The sequence below is a fragment of the Hetaerina americana genome, unplaced genomic scaffold, assembly GCF_022747635.1.
Source record: "Hetaerina americana unplaced genomic scaffold, ioHetAmer1.1.p SCAF_4, whole genome shotgun sequence".
Taxonomy (NCBI): Eukaryota; Metazoa; Arthropoda; class Insecta; order Odonata; family Calopterygidae; genus Hetaerina; species Hetaerina americana.
In genome coordinates, this window is record NW_027286985.1 from 76444341 (window position 1) to 76461874 (window position 17534).

Here is a 17534-nt window from a genome sequence, read left to right on the forward strand (position 1 = left end):
TTAATTACTATGCTCAACATATAAATAATACCAATTCTCTTCTGTTTGTGTATATGTATATATGCATATATGTATATGTATATATAGTATATACAGATATATAATACATATATATAATACATATATATAATACATATACACATACATATACACAAACACGTATTCAATGAGATAGAGGAAGATAAGATGTCACCGGAAAAATTCTGAGAACATTGGGAATAAATATGAATTAAATTCCGAATGGGAGTGTAGAGATATGTGAGGAGCGGGAGAGGGCTCGGTAAGAGGGGGGGAATAAGATGAAGAATTTTGAATAGCACGAATTGTGGTAAAAAGTACTAAGAGCTGTTGAAGGCGATAGAATATGGAAAGAACTGTTCCCAGAGAGCATGTTTTTAGTTCTCCGCTGTGTTTTCTATGGCTTCCGGAGGCTGTCAAGCATATAGTATCTCCTCAAAGCACCTGTCATAGTTTACCAAAGTCAAGGTAATATTTTTAGCTATCATACTGCCCGGCCTCCACTCCGAGAAACCATTAATTTTACGAGTTCTTCTTGTGTTTCCCGTCTCTGCACGCTTCGCCGATTCATCAAGATCACGGAATAGGTCATCGTCTCTTCTTACCACCCGGCGTCCTCATGTATTATAATTTACTAAAATTTCCCGTCCGTGGAGCGATGAAGAGGATTGGGTGGAGTAATGAATGACGGAAAGAAACTTTTAAAAGGATTCGGTATCATTGCAGTTAGATGGTTCTCTGGGCAAGAATATTAAAAAATTTGCCTTCGAAATCATTCCCCGTCCACCCAATTCTGCATATTTTAACCCCACCTTTCTTCTTTTTACCCTTTCTGCCAACATCTCCATTCGCATTTCCTTCTCAGTCACCTCTCTAAATCTCATTCTTCGCCTCTCTGTCTCTATCGACTGTTTTCCCTTTCCTGTTATTGCGCTGTTGTCACGTCTTCCCCTCGTCTTCCTCCAAGAAACTGAGCTCAATTTTGAGGGATAGAATCAATAAAAATTTACCCCAACTGTTATTTAAAATGAGATCGATAAAAATGAAAAGAGTTCGCGTGAAAATACCGTCCAAATATTGTATTGTCTCTTTGAACGCATTGCGAATACGAAATGTAAATTTATCGGCAAAGCGTCCGGTCTACAGAACGATACACAGAACGTTTAGGTAAATAAGCAAGGATTCCTTCTCCAATGTTGCCATACGTTTGGTTTAAACCTCCTGTGAACAAAACACAAAAAAAGGTTTCTGAGGCGCACGTAGTTTTTTAACTAGGTTCTTAAAAGTGTTTTATAGCTGCTACCGTTAAAATTAAGGTACTATATCCATATTCACAGGTTAATTTGAAGTTTATAGTAGCTTTTTGTGTTTCGACCTTCATCTCCATGTAAGAAGTATAAAACAGCGGGCCTTCAGATTCCGAATATAGGGCTCAGAGACTCAGAAATTACTTCCCACAATAAGTCAGTCGCTGAAGTTTACTGTCTTGCTTTTCTAGACGGGTCAACGAAAAATTGTTTTCAAATATAGTCTTTAACGATGTCAATTTCAAATTTTACCAACAATGACTCTGTAATAACAGTCCATTGCTTGAATAAATACTTGCATAAACGTAGCGGGCATTAAGTTGACATAAAAGTAAAACCAAGGACCAAAATATATGTGGTACGCATGGCATAGCGTATAGTCACGACCAGAATTATGAATGAATGACGCGAGCGTGAGTGAAGTATTTCTTAACTTAGACACCGCAAAGTACGTACCCACAGTACGCGTACATCGGCAGCTCACCCATGAAGCCACCGTGGGGACCAATGGTGAGTAAAAAAATTTCCATCATTTGAATTATTATACTTTCCATCAGTAACTAACATTCGATTTTGATAGTTCATGCCTGATATAAAATCACCCCCTGCCACACACCCTAGTGGTGGTTTGTGGGGTATCATGTATATTAGCAATCAGGAAGAGGGAATTTAGAATTTATATAACGCCATAAATATTTAAATATGAGGTTGGGGTGAAACGTTCCCGGCCTGACCTATAGGTGGCGCTAAGAGATCTAATTTTTGGCCTATATTCTATAGTGATTTCCACATTTTTCGGGCTACGTCCGCGTATGTCATTTAAATGCACAACAGTTTCGTATACATAACAGTCATATATTCCATAGTGTTATATCTCACTATCTGGTCTATTGATTTTCAAGTCGATTGCTTTGTTAACATACAATTTGAGAGATGACTACACAAGACGCCTCGATTGCTTACGTGAAAATGGAAAAATCTGAGAAGCGTGCGGTCGCCAAATATTTTATTCTATTTAAACACCACTTCAAATTAAAGAAGAACAGGGTTCCACACTGAAAGACTCTTCTCCATCATATTCAATGGTCAAACAGCGGGTTTATGAATTTAAGAAAGGTCACACGAGCACTTCTGACGAACCACGTTCTGGACGGCCCGATGAGGTCACAATTCCCGAGATGATTGAAAAAATTCATAAAATGGTGTTCAAGGACCGTAGGTTAAAAGTAATTTAGATAGCTGAGACTACTAGGATGTCAACTGAACGTGAGCGCAATATTTTGGACGGACATTTGGGCATGGAAAAGATCCGTGCTGGGTGGGTGCTGTGTTTGCTAAGGCACGATCAAAAATGTACTCGGAAAACTGGTTCAATCGAAAATTTGGTGCTTTACAAGCGAAACTCCAACTAATATTTGGCGTCGATATATAACTGTGGGTGAAACTTGGATCCACCACTACACTCCTGAAAGTAAACAGTCGTCGAAACAATGGATCGGACACGGTGAGCTAACGCCAAAGAAGGCCTAAACAATATAATTGTAGAGTAAAGTTATGGCGACTGTTTCTTTAGATGGGAAAGGAAATATTTTAACGGATAACCTGGAAAAGGGTTGGACTATCATAGGTGAATACTATGCAGAGCTTATTGCTATGTTTAAAGGAAGAGTTGAAAAATAAACGACCTCACTTAGCGAAGAAAAAAATATTGTTTCACCATCACAACTCAGCTACCCATTCGTCGGTCGTTGTGATGGTTAAAATCTTTGAATTTCCCCAATTCGCCATATTCAACAAATGTAGCTCCCAGTGAATATCATCTGATTCCTAACCTTAAGAAATGGCTCTAAGGTAAAACTTTTGACTGCAAATAGGAAATCATCGATGCTGTAAATGAGGGGCTTGACGAATCGAATTATAAAAATGGTATCACTAATTAAGAACAATGGTATGAAAAATGTATTGATCTCAATGGAGATAATGTTGAAAAATAACGTGCAAAAAAACGAAAAAAGCCGTCTTTCTTGGTCATGTAGGAAATATATCACTCCACCCTCACAGGAGGGCGGGGTGATAAAAAGGTTTTCTCTGTCTCTCTTTTCTAGTTTTTTCCTGCATTTGTCGCCATTCAACATCCCAGTGCCTCCTTCCTTTCACCTCTTGCTTATGTCTCCGAATTTTTATAGCCACTCCTTTCAACCCCTAGCTCATTTTAAGTTTTCTTATACCCCTTTCTCCATCCTCCGTGAGCAAGGATCCCCATCCCCCGATCCAAGCCCATCCTCTTTCGTCACGAGTTTCTAAAACATCCAACGATGTGTTCAATTGTGTCTTATGATATTCTCCCTTTCATTTATTCTATCAAGTTCCAATGTCATTGATGAAAGCGCAAACGTAATCATTTTCAATTTATTTCCTCATGAAGTAGTTGGGAAAAGCTAGAGAGGAATGAGAAAAGACTTGATCGTTTTGGCAAGTATGCATGGAGAATTTAATGACACGACTAATATCGAGTCCTCTCCAAAGTCACCACGCTCCCTCATCTTGAATTCTCTGACCTCGCTGTCCTCAGCCATTATCCTCTCCGAGGGACTTGCAATGTAGGTGACTTCTAATTACGAGAACGAGGGGAGTTAGCGAGAGAGATCGGACAATTTCCGAGATTCTAAGGAATCGCCGACGTGTTAAGTTGCGAGCAACTGGGACAGAAGCACGGCAAAAATATTGACAGGAGGTTGATAGGATTGGAAGGGGATCATTTTCCTTTTCTTGCTTAATTTTATTATTCTCTAAATAAAAATTGTTAAAATTGTTATATTGCAAAATTATTCTCATTAGAGTTCCCACGCACGAATATTCAATAGTTAGTAAATGTTGAATCGCAACGTTATTTTATTTTTGTTCTTATCATCCTATATCCTATTTGTTAAAAAACAAAATTGTAAAAGTGTTCTCACCTATGTTCTCATGAATGTTAATCAATTTTTACAATGGTAAAATTTCAAAATTATTTTAGTTTTCAATCTTACAATTCATTTGTCAAAAGCTATTAAACTGCATAAGAGTTCTCGTTTATGTTCACAAGTATACGATTGTCTCAGTACTCGAATACCCTTCTTCTTTCTTATATTCTGTAGGATGCGCAGGCCTTGACCAAATAAAGATTTTCTAGTTCACTTTGCCCCTGGAAGGGTGGAACGCATTCGGACGACGCTGGGCGACCCCATATCCCATGAAGACTGGCTGCAATCGAAGTTGCCGAATCGGGACTTCTCACCTCTGATTATGGCAGGTTCGCTACCTTCCCTCCCTTTCCTTGTTCCCCTTGCCAACCATGAAAACCGGCCAAAAAAGTGACGTCACTCGGAAGACGTCGCGGTGGCCATGGGCGATGTATTGTATTTTTGTAGCTCGTCTTCAGTCAGAATCCTCCATTAATTTATTTAAATGGTATCTCTCCAACTCCGGAGCCATCAACCAACGTCTCTCCGCCAAGACAGATCCCGCCACCTTTCCAGTCAAATCCTTCCCCTCCGCAAGGCTTCGCTCCTATTGGCCCACCATCCCACCCTGAAGTTGACCCTGCTACGGACACACCCTGATGTATCCAGACACGCAATTTTGTCCGTTTATTTAGTTGACTGCACGTATGCGCGCGTGGCCGTGTCATTTCGAGGCTCGAGGGAAGATAAGGGACTGGGACCCTCGCCTTGAGAATCGTAGCTGGATAGGGCGCCTACCCCGAAACCGCTTTTGACGTTTCCGGCTCACTTGCCAACCTCCCCTCTTCACCCTCCTCGGAGGACAACTGGAGTACTACACGTGTCGGCCCCAACGTCCTCCCTCCCTCTCACCTCCGCACGCCGCGACGCTGACCTTCCACATCTCAAATCTCCGCGTTTTATTTGGCGTGGCACTGATAACGGAGGCGGGAAGAGGAGAACCTCGGTTTCGGTGCCCAGACGGGGGAAACATACGCACGTGTCGGCACGTGCGCTAAGGTCATATTTCTGGAGGCTCGCGTGGGCTATGGCTGAAATAGGACAGCTGTTGATGCTGCCAAGGACTTCGTGGGAAATTCGCAAAGGGTCATGGAAATTTAAACCTCTCTACCTTCTTCATTTACGGAGTTCACACATATTGGGTCTTCGTTCGAGGCGATCTGCATCCTCCCTTAAGGAAACCAGCCTTCGGGCTGCCTGGTGGTGAGCTAGGTGATGTGGTCCACTATGGAATTAATGACAGCCCGGCCCTCGAGCAAAACAAGTTGCAAACCCTGGTAAGTCGTTTGCTGGCTTTATTTATTCATGTTACATCTAATCAGACTATATATATATATATATATATATATATATATATATATATATATATATATATATATATATATATACATTCCAACACGAAATCCCGCCAAACGGCGAATAAATACTCATATATACAGAAACAGATATAAGGAAAAGGGATAGGAACACATATAAAGGACGAACACAATAGAGGTGGGGAAGGCGGAATCGAACGGATCACAAGAGTAAAAATATTTCCTCAACCGGGACTCGAACACCGGATCTTTCCACTTGCCGGGCGGATGCTCTTAACCACTTGAGCTATCGAGGATAGTCAATTTACCCTGAAGTCCGTGGGTCTAATATGTCGCCAAGCGCCCCGATTCTTTCAGCCAAGAGATGGCGTCAGGGGGCAGTTTCACCCACCAAAGGAGAAATAGACAATACACAAGGAAAGGAAAGGACAGTGGGTTAGAATTCATACAACATCATACAGGAAAGGAACAGTGCGTTTCGTGGCACGCATAGCCAGAAGAAAGAGATGAGCCACATTGGCCAAATACACATTCCAACACGAAATCCCGCCAAACGGCGAATAAATACTCATATATACAGAAACAGATATAAGGAAAAGGGATAGGAACACATATAAAGGACGAACACAATAGAGGTGGGGAAGGCGGAATCGAACGGATCACAAGAGTAAAAATATTTCCTCAACCGGGACTCGAACACCGGATCTTTCCACTTGCCGGGCGGATGCTCTTAACCTACTTAATATATATATATATATATATATATATATATATATATATATATATATATATATATATATATAATGGGCTGACACAACATAACACAAATAGAACGGGCGGAATTCCGGTTTTTCCAAAACGCCAGCCACCACCGAACAATCCCAACACCCCCCCTCCCTCCGACAATGCCCATGACATTGTAAACCTTTCAAACACCAGCCTTTCAGACAATGAAATATCCGTTCTTAGCAAAGGCCTATCCTTCTCCCCTACACCAAAAATAAACCACATAAACATACTCACTGATACCCTCAATTTCTGCCGAAACCTTCGATGGCGCGCCTTCTGGAAATCACAAAGTAAACCTTTCAGTAACCTAAAAACCAATCCCGCACTTGACAAATTCCGCCCGGCTTCAACTCATGAGCCAAAACCCCTTCCTAGTAACCATCCTGTCGAAATTTTTATACGTCTTCTCATCGAAAAAGTTTCCAATCAATCCTTCAGAAAACATCTCAGACCGAAAAATAACCTCTCCATGAACGAACGTCATGCCCTAAAAACCCTACAGTCCAATCCTAACATCGTTGTTACCTCCGCCGATAAAGGCTCCTCTGTTGTAATTCTAAACACCAATGATTATATTTCCAAAGCCCTCGCTCACCTGAACGATACATCCACCTATACCACTCTAACCAAAAACCCAACACAAACTTTCCAAACCGAAATTCGGTCTTTTCTCCTCCACTCCGGACCAGAAGAAGGCCTCACCTCCCAAGACATATCCCTACTTTAACCCCCAAACCCCAGAACACCCCAGTTTTATCTCCTCCCAAAAATACACAAACCCAACATCCCCTGTCGTCCTATAGTTTCCAGTTACAATTCTCCCACCGAAAGAATCTCCGCATTCCTTGACCACCACCTACAACCACTTGTACTCTCCTTGCCCTCCTTCACGAAAGACACGTACCACTTCCTCGACCGTCTAAATTCCGTCTCTATTCCCTCCACACCCAACCTACTTATGGCCACCATCGACGTTACCTCACTTTACACTTCTATTCCCCATGCAGAAGGTTTATCCTCCCTCCGGCATTATCTTTCTCTGCGCCCCCTACCCCAGCGCCCCTCAACGGAATTTCTCCTCAATCTTGCCACTTTCGTCCTAACAAAAAATGCATTCACTTTCCAAAATTGTTTTTACCTACAGACAAAAGGTACAGCGATGGGAACGAGGATGGCACCATCATACGCCAATCTCTTCATGGGCCATCTCGAAGAGACCTTCCTGTCACAGCAACCCCTTCAACCTCTTTTCTGGGTCCGCTACATAGACGATATTTTTATTCTCTGGACACATGGCTCTGAATCTCTCAACAACTTCTTATCCGCCTTAAATTCATCTTTCACGGTTAAATTCACCTCTTCCATTTCAGACTCCACCATCACCTTTCTTGACACAGACATCTCACTTCAATACAACAAATTCACTACTTCAGTACACATCAAAGCCACTAACCATCAGCAATACCTACACCACACAAGCTGTCATCCTCAACACACGAAACGCTCGATTCCTAACTCTCTCTCTATCCGCGGACACCGAATTTGCAACACCACAGCCACTCTCAACAAATACCTTGCCAATCTACACCTTGCACTCCTCAAACGCGGTTACCCAGAAAAGTTGCTACGAAATAAAATCCACCGTTCCACCCGACCACACACACCACACAATAACAAGCCCACATCTGACGCAGGACTCAACCTTTGCACCACCTATTACCCCGGATCACACAGACTGAAAACCCTCCTTAAAGAACTGTTTCCAATTTTACATGACAATGACGCGACCTCATCCTTACTACCTCAATGCCCATCTATCGCATACAGACGACCCGCCAATCTCAAAAACCTTCTGAGATCCACCAACCCTTTGGCGCCCCCCCGTGACAAATTTCCCAATATTTCCCCAACTTGCAACCGCCCCCGATGTAAAACCTGTCCTCTTATTATGCCTACTCCCCTCTCCCTACATCCCCTCATAGCCCCCCCACCTCGTTCCCACGCTAATTGCCTCTCAAAAAATATTATTTATCTTTTATCATGCAAACATTGCACTTCTTTCTACATAGGTGAATGCATTACCCCCTTATCCATTCGAATGAATAATCACCGGTACTCCTGCAATTCTGCCTCACTCTCTTCTCTTCCTATCCCTTCACACGCCAATTCCCACAACCTTTCATTCGACCAGTGTTTTTCCCTCAGCATCCTAGAATCCCTACCTGATTCAGCTACCAACATAGAGGTGAGAACTCGTGAATCCGCCTACATACTATCCTTCCGTTCCTTTAAAATTCCCACCCTTAACCGCCATATTTAATTTCCCTCCCAGCATTCCCTCCACACCTCCCCTCCACACCTCCCCTCCACGCCCATAACTCTTTCCCCTCTCCTGATCCATAGCATATTTTCAGTCTCTCTTGAAGAAGGCCCCTGAGAGGGCCGAAAGCTCGAACAATTTACCGTGTAAGTGTTCTTTTATACGTGTCTATTCTGTTCTATTTGTGTTATGTTGTGTCAGCCCATTATTGTGCCGCTCGTATGAGTTTTTTCGTACAATCGTTATATATATATATATATATATATATATATATATATATATATATATATATATATATATATATATACACACACACACACATATATATATATACACACACACACACATATATATATACACACACACACACATATATATATAAGTAACTCACCCGCACATGATATTATCATATTCGTTCAAAGAAGGGGGAATATAATTGAATTGAATACATAGCACTAATTGATTCAAGTTCATAGTTTAGGAAAACCTATATAAAATTGACAAGAGGAGTCGATTAAATCAAAGCAAGCCAATTAATTAGGGAAAACTCTTACCTTCAACTTCCCACGGAACACCAAACTTACGGGGACATGCGTTTACATTTTGTCTGCTGTAGACGAATGTAAGGAAAATGTTATTGAAAAATTTAGGAAGTAGGGTTAATTCACAATAGAAAGGTCACATTTTGAATACGCGCCAAGTAATTGAGGAAGGCTTATTTAAGTGTTGATTAATGACTTCGATTCACCTCATTGCTCAAAAATTGTTACCCCGAGAAAATTGATGTTTGCTTTCGTGTTCGCGTGAGTGACCTTTAAAAAACTAATACAAGGAGCAAGGGAAACAAAGAATTTTAGAAAAACAGAGTACTCGAGTTTCCTGTTTTTCGCCAAAGAGGGGATAATCACGACCCACCTATAATTCAGTGAGTTAGACAACCTGTAAAAAATGAGATAAATATGTTTGTACATTTTAGGCTATAAATGTTTGTTCTTCGCTGCAAGAATGGCGTCCATGGCATACAATAGGTCAAACTAAATACTTCAGGCGTGATTTCTTGGATGTTTTCATAACCATAATGAAAAGAACTCACTAACTTTTAATAAATTTAGTCAGTAGTAACGCGACGTGTAATACTGTGGCGTAGAATATTTATGCTAAGATTACGCAATTATGCAACATTGAATTTTAATGCAACAATTTAATTTTCAACTACTCAACAAAATAGAGACACATTGCAAAGCTTCTTCACATTGTGGAAAGGCTGAAAATCTTATTAATTAACAATTAGCAACTTTATTGCCAACCTTTATCAGTAACCCCTCGGAATCCTAACGCCCACCTGGCACACAAGCTAGAGGACTAGAGGTAGTTTGCAGGCTAAGCAGGTGATAATCCGCACATTAAACATAGAATATTTTTAGGAATCGGCGCAATTTTTTTGAAACAGAATTGGGAAATGAATTACTCTCGCGATAAATGACGACGGGAGCAGAAATTAACCCGTACGTGGACACACATTCACCTCACTTCCCATAAGCCCATCTCTAACCCCAAAGTGAAAATCCAACCCCCAACATTCTAGGATAAGGTAATCATTTTCTTGACGGGGTGACAGGGTGGACTGGTATGGGGAGATGCACGTCACGCCCGTTAACCCTCATATTTCTTTTCCTTTCACCGCTGCCATCGTTTCAAACTTACTAAGACGGACAACCATCTGGGAACGTCAAGAAAAATTATGCTAACGCATCAGCTGCGCAACCGGTGTCTGCCGCTCAATAGCAGAGACTAAAAATAACGAGTTGGGGCAATAAAAGTCGAGTTGATGCCATTTTCTCCCTTTCATGAGCCCTAAATGAAACGTCGTATTTCAACTGGAGGACAAGTGCCTATGCCTAAACATTCACGAAGAGTACACATTAATCGATATTTTATTGCTCCTCCAACCGACGGATCGGGAATTTAAAATTTTCTGTTTGCTGCCGACACAGATGAACCAACTTTCAACCCAGAGGTCTGATATGCGAGAGAGTCGAGAGTTTCCTCGATCTTTCCTCGTGTTAACTCGTTTTTAATTCGTAATAAATTTGTATGCGTTCTTTCCGTAACCCCAGTTCTTTTTGACTGTGTTTCTCGAGCCTTCTCAGATTCACCTAATACCAATTTTAAAGCCACATGGCTAGAAGAAGTCGAAATTGAGAAGCTCAGTAATTTCTACAATATATACGTCGATTAATTATGATTTTCCTTAAATTAAAGGCTAAATCAACGGAGTACATCTATATATACTTCGTTGCAAACACCCATGGAAGGAAGAAGAATTGAGAATCCCTATAGGGTTTCGCTTCTGTTGCCCTGGATTTTAAGTGGAGCATCCTTACTCACGATGCTCCGTTTAACGAAATAAGTGTTTAAGTAGTGCATTTCTCACACAGAAGAGGCAAGCCAAAAGCGCTGTGGCAACACAATAACAACCTATGGCAGAACGTGTGCGCAGTCCATTTACGACTTTATGTTTAAGTGAAGAATGCTCAAATGAGTTGAGTCATGTGTCCACCGTTAACGATTTTTTGGTTATATCGAAATTATTTCATTGTAATTATCGAACTTACGTCGAAGGTAATAATAAAACCGCAGTTTTATAAATGCAATAAAAAAACAAGAGTTTAATCAGGCAGAAGTCCAGGTGATGGGAATGGTTCCCAGGTTGCCTCAAAAAGCGAATCTTTTTTAAGAGGACTACTAAAGATGAATCAATCCTGCTCGGACTCAAGTATCGAAGTCAGTGAAGAGCGATATTGAGCTCCATAATGAATGTGAACTTTATACTTTTCCACCATTTAATTTGATTGCAGCACGATGCGATTTACTGCACAATGCGAGTAACACCCCTATGTGGAACGACGAATATATTTGTCATGGAGATATAATGACATGAAAGTAACCCGTTGAGCGACAGCGAGTAACCCGTTGGGCGACGCCCACCACCACCGGTTCATGTGAAGTCATAGACATACTCTGACACGGGAGAGTTATGAAGTCTTGAGTGTGTCCCTCGTGAGAAAAATCTTATATTTAAAAAGATTTGACCGCCCAAAAACACAAAAATGTACACTGGACTATAAACTACCTGAGTATATCTTGTGGTTACAATACTTTAACCACTTTTTAAACATTTCTATTTCATTTCCAATTTTTTATGCTTTCCATTTTTATTTTCGTTTCTAAATATTTTTTAATTTGTTTCCTATAACTCTTTCGGCATGGTTAATGGATTATTTTTGTTTTCATTTTTATATTTAATTGAAATGGCTAAAAATTATGTAGGTCGATAAAAAATTAGTTCAGACGTATGACAACTGATCAATATTAAAATTCTATATAATCTACAAACCCTGTTGCAGCTTATAGACTAAGTGAAATAACAGAAAAGTTCAGAAATATTCATAGGCGAGTAATATTTTTAGGCAATGCATACATACAAGGATTAAGGGTGTATTAGTCCCTTACATTAGTTTATGGGGGATTATTTTTTCTGAACTTTATTGAAAGCTAATGACATACTTAACCATGAATTATGTTGTGCACGCCTAAGGTTTTATAGCTAGAGAGAACTGAGGGTTGGAAGGTAGGAGAGCCTGAGGTGTGAGGGAGAAGTGTGCGTTTACGCGTCCAACCGACTGCCGTTATAACCTTAACCATTCATAAATCCTACGCAAGTTTTTCATATTGCATACTCGAGCAGTATTCGCATGAATATTCTACAAGGTAGTGAAGCGTGTCTTGCCGCTCTCAAATTAAATCGCGGAAAATTCCACAGTTAATTTTCATTATGGAGATCAAACACTTCCAAGGAGACACGCCCGACACTGTAAATGATATTGAAATCGTGCTGGAGAGGGCGCGACACACATAATTGTCGATCTTCCGAGAGGACCACAATACTCTTGTACGTAATGGCTAACAGAACATAGTTCACCTTCCAAGTAGAGACGACTCGATACTCGGTTCGATGAAAAGCGATCAGTTTTGACTGATAGGCGCACCTGGTGTTTAAGGTTCTCTTCCAACGGCCGTAACTGGCGTTCGAAGCATGCGACTGTGGAGTTCACCGCTGAAATGGTACCTACTTACTGGAGGATAAAGGCACCCTGATTATATTCAAATATCATCTAGATCATCTGCGCGTGTAGCAAGTGGGAAGAGCATAAAATTGGAGGAGGGAAACGCGCGTCGATACTGACTATAAACGAATGACATAACAAGAGGACACTGGCTCAGAGGTCCATTCGTCCGGCGGACGGTCAGCTGGATAGTCTTGAATTATCCCTCTAAGGACGCCCATAGTGCGAAGAAAGAAGTCAATGCAAGAACTCGGCCACATTAGTAAGCGCATTGCAGTGTTCATGAGAAGCTTATGCCGTGGTACATTTTTGTTTTTCGACCGATTCCCGTTATACGTTCATAGAGAACTATCACGAAACATTTCTCATTTACATAGATATAATAAAAGAGGGTTGAAATTTATTTTATCCACAGCTATTTGGGTAGAAAATTAAATTATCCCATCAGAATACATGGTAACTCTTCCTCTTGGTTAGCACCAAAGTGTAAATGAAATTAAGCGCCTCCCCGCATTCACTTTCAAACACTAGACTACCAATACCTAGAGATAAATGGAAAAGCACGGCGCAGAGACATTAGCGGTTCTATAAAACCTATACTAGAAAATAGGGCAGTCAAATATGATATCACAACTTTTTACAACGGTTTTTCGCACAAAGAAGTTTCAAAGTCATGTTTAATTTTAAACTAGTTGCGCTAATTGAAAGACCGTAGCGCACCCTGCTGAATGATCTGGGGAGTGCAAATTCTTGTATCCAAAATTTGTTTCGAGTATGTGCTCAATTTTACCTCCGAATTACATTCAAGACAAAAATATTCCCCAAATTGGGGTTATTTGCCTCCTTGAATCAGCCCCCAGCGAGGTGGCCGAAAGTGTTCCAGACTACATCCAGGTCACCGCAATGGCGGCGCACTCTCCCAGTTGAACCGTGAGGAGAAATCTTTTAATCAAACATCTATTTTCGTATTAGAGCTCATGGTCATAGAGAGTTGTTTTATTGTGGTTTTCACGGATTTATCCATTCGTCGTGGCTTCAGATATCGATGCATCAAAAGTTCCAACCGCAATACTCTCGAAGTCTTTTGTTTCACTGACAGGATATTGTGGTATACCAATTGGAAAACACCGACGATTGCGATCTCTTGCCACTCGTTGCATTCAAATCAAAGGAAATTAAGTCTCAAAAGCATTGCGGAAGGTTACTCATGCCAACAGGTTGTAGAAGGGGGTAGTTGAGAGAAGTAAGATGCGAAGGGATATAGGGTAAAAGAGCAATATAAAGTATTTTCATTATGTTGACCCTAAAACTACTTATTTAAATTTATATGCAGGAAAGTAATTTTCTAAGAACGCCCTTACGAGCCAAGGACGGCTCACAAGGACGGCGACAGAATTACTCGTACGACTTAAAAACTTATTCGGAAGGAACAAGCTTCATACGAGATAGATAAATGATGTTTTTGACATGGTAATATTGTTGCTTTCCATTTATTGTGGATAATTTTCAATAACGATGGATTATTCTCCATTACTGTTCCTTCATAAATAACCTAGCGACTGCAATCATTACAGGATGCATTATAGAAGCAGTGTCAAAGTAATAGGTATGAGATGAGAATCAACCATAAGAAAACTGAGCCAAATACGTTCTCAAGAATTCAAAAAACTATGTTAAACACTGCCAATGTAAATCACACCATAGAAATATTAAACAGCGAGTATATTTCTTATTTAGAGGAGGTACCAGAAAAAAGGGCCGAGGAGTAAGGGCCATTAAAAGAACTACCACGGTAGGTGAAGGAGCTTTTACGAAATTGAGCGAGATAACGACAAAAACCCCAAGTAAGAAGGTGAAGAAAAGGAAGGTTAACACTTTAATGAGAAGTATGATTATACGTAACTCTCAAGCATAGCTGTTTTAAAATGAGGATTATAAAACTATGAAATGAGTAGTTGGAGAAACATGAGAAAATAAAATGGACAAAAATAAAAACCAAAACGACTAGACCAAGTGTTAAGAATGGCAGGGTAAGAGAGAAATGCAAAGAAGGCAGGAAAATGGATACAGGAAACATTGAACGCAATGGAATGCGTAAAACGTGGAATTGTGGGAGAAACTTGGGTATGAGCAGAGGAGGACGGAAAAGAATAAGCATGCTTGACGGAAAGACAAAATTATGTGGAGCTAAACATATTTTAATGTAATATTTGGCTTAGGGTACTCAATTATCGTGTAGGCCGGGCTTATACAAACAACAATCTTGAGGTCAATTATAAACTAACCTTGACCGATAGACCAACTCTGAATAAACCGTTATGTGAGAAATAATAAATAAAACTATAAGGATGTCAGCTACTCAGTGAACATCTGTTATCCCATACTTCACCTTATTGCACTTCTCGGATTCCAACATATAATCTCGTCCTCTAATCCTCACTCGCCCAGCCGTCCCAGAGAGGTACTACACTCAAGTAGCGCGTGCTCTTCTCCCCTCCGTCAATCCTCAGAGGACACGACTCACACCACACACTCTGCTCCCTCTAAGTCTTTAAGACTATTATTTTTTATGTATTCCTATTTCCTTCCCTTCTCTCCCTCTAACTGATGAAGTATCAGCGAATGCCGTTGACTTCTCATGCATTGTCACCGGGTGATGTTGCCTCGCAGTCAAACCTTGACCGTAGAAAAAGCAACATGATTGTGGGAATTGCTGCGTTTTTTGTTCTAATATGTCAAATCTTTTAAAGTTTAAAAGATATGAAAACTTCCAAGATTAAAGATTAGCAACGAGGGTGTTTCCACACAGCATTGTTTTAAAGCGTGTAGTCCCACCCTACGCCTCTCGGAATCACCGCTTATAATTAGTTAATGTAAATCGCGAGTTCTCCAAACACAATTACGCGTGTCGCGACAACAATGTGACGAGAATGATGGAAAGAGCACTTACCCGTAGAGGTCATCATGGCTGATTTCCTGTTCAATTCACCGTCTTATCATGAAATTCACATGCCAAAGCACTTCAACAATTTTTCAATTGAATTGCGATGTACTCGACATTTTGAGTTCAATTATCTATAAATTGAGAGTAAAAATGAACAATAAATACACATTTTTTTAAGAAATCTACATCAATTAATCATAAGCATGATACATTTTCAACTTAAGACACCAGAAACAATAAAACATACAGCAAATATAAATCTGCGGTATTAATAATTTCCTCTTTTAGATAATGCTAGACATTGTTTTCTACTTAAGGTGTAATTTAATAAATGCATTCACTATTTTTATCCATACGTGATAAAAGTCAGCTTGATTAAGCGAATGCATGCAAACTTTAACAAAACGACACTAGTTCCGTCAATACGATCAGTCGGCAAAATATCAACTCAAATTCCTTTACCACACGAAATCGAATTGATTTTTAGATTCAATAATATAGTATACGAACGATAGTATAAACCAGCATTTAAAAAAAGATCTTTGTCTCCTCTGATTATCTATCTCTTCATTGTTTTACGACCACTGCATTTTTCCATTGGTAAAAGAAGACTATTTTTAATCAATATTCACCCAAAACAGGACAGCTAAATTAGCAAATTCGCTCAGATCCCGCTGCTCACACCATATGGCTTTTCCTAACAAAGATACTGCACATTCATCAAGCATCGACCTCCAAGTGTTAATAAATTTACAGTAATCTTTAGGGAATTAAGATGTTTGGAGCTGGGATGCTAGCGATCACTGACATACCTCGACAATTTGAAGATCAGAGATCGGATTGGGGTGGACCTTAGAATTTTCCGAAATATTCATTGCCCGAACAAGCAACTGCCTTAGGACTTATTACCGATTCAAAAAGAAAAAAATAGCATTCGAAAAGGTCGGAGAGAAGCGAGCGAGAAACATAAATTTTCCACTCGGATAAAAATAAAGAAAGGCCAAAGGTGACAGATTCTCGACCACACGGTGGGCGTTGTTCTTCTGTCTCCGTCGCTAGAAGTCCTCGGCCGATTTTTGAGTCCACGTGCGCGCTGTGCCGGGAGACGCGAAAGCTAAGAACTCGCGGCCCACACTCGATCAAGGGCAAGCGAGGAACGAATGATGAGGGGGGGGGAGAAAATTGGCTGCCGATGGCCGCGGATGGACGGGAGGCGGAAATAACGAAATAGAGGCACGGGGGCTGCGATGGGGAGTTGGACGGGAGAGGGAGGAGGAACGCGATTTAAGCGCTCGACCAATTGATTTCTCAATGAGTACATTGAGAAGACAATAGTCGACATCAAGAAAATGGTAAAAGGTAGCGTCCGAATACAGGGAGGAAAGATACAAGTATGCTCAGATTTGCGAATGACGGGGATATGCTTGCAGAGATGAAAGAATGCCTCACACGCATACTAGCCACTACTGAGAAGAAAAAGTAAAAGTACAACCTTGAGCCAAATAAAATTAATTCTAAGTAAGAAGACTTGTGAAAGATACGGTGGGACCAATGAAAGAATTTTGCTATTTATACTGGAAAATCGCTAGCATGGATGATGGATATAGTATGTATAATAGGAATGTTGAAGGAAACTTTCAAACATGAAAACAACTACTAAGGACAAATAGCACTATGATAAACGTAAATAAACCCCTAATTGAACGATTTA

The 17534-nt window shown here is 40.5% G+C and overlaps 1 long non-coding RNA gene across 1 annotated transcript in view; it reads right to left on the reverse strand.

Annotated features, from left to right (window-relative positions):
• The window catches only part of LOC139692453 (uncharacterized), a 682508-nt gene that overhangs the window by 468410 nt on the left and 196564 nt on the right, over positions 1-17534 (reverse strand). Inside the window, exon 2 of the long non-coding RNA XR_011701762.1 lies at positions 15830-15954. This is a non-coding gene — a long non-coding RNA (uncharacterized lncRNA). The remainder of the gene's footprint in view (positions 1-15829; positions 15955-17534) is intronic.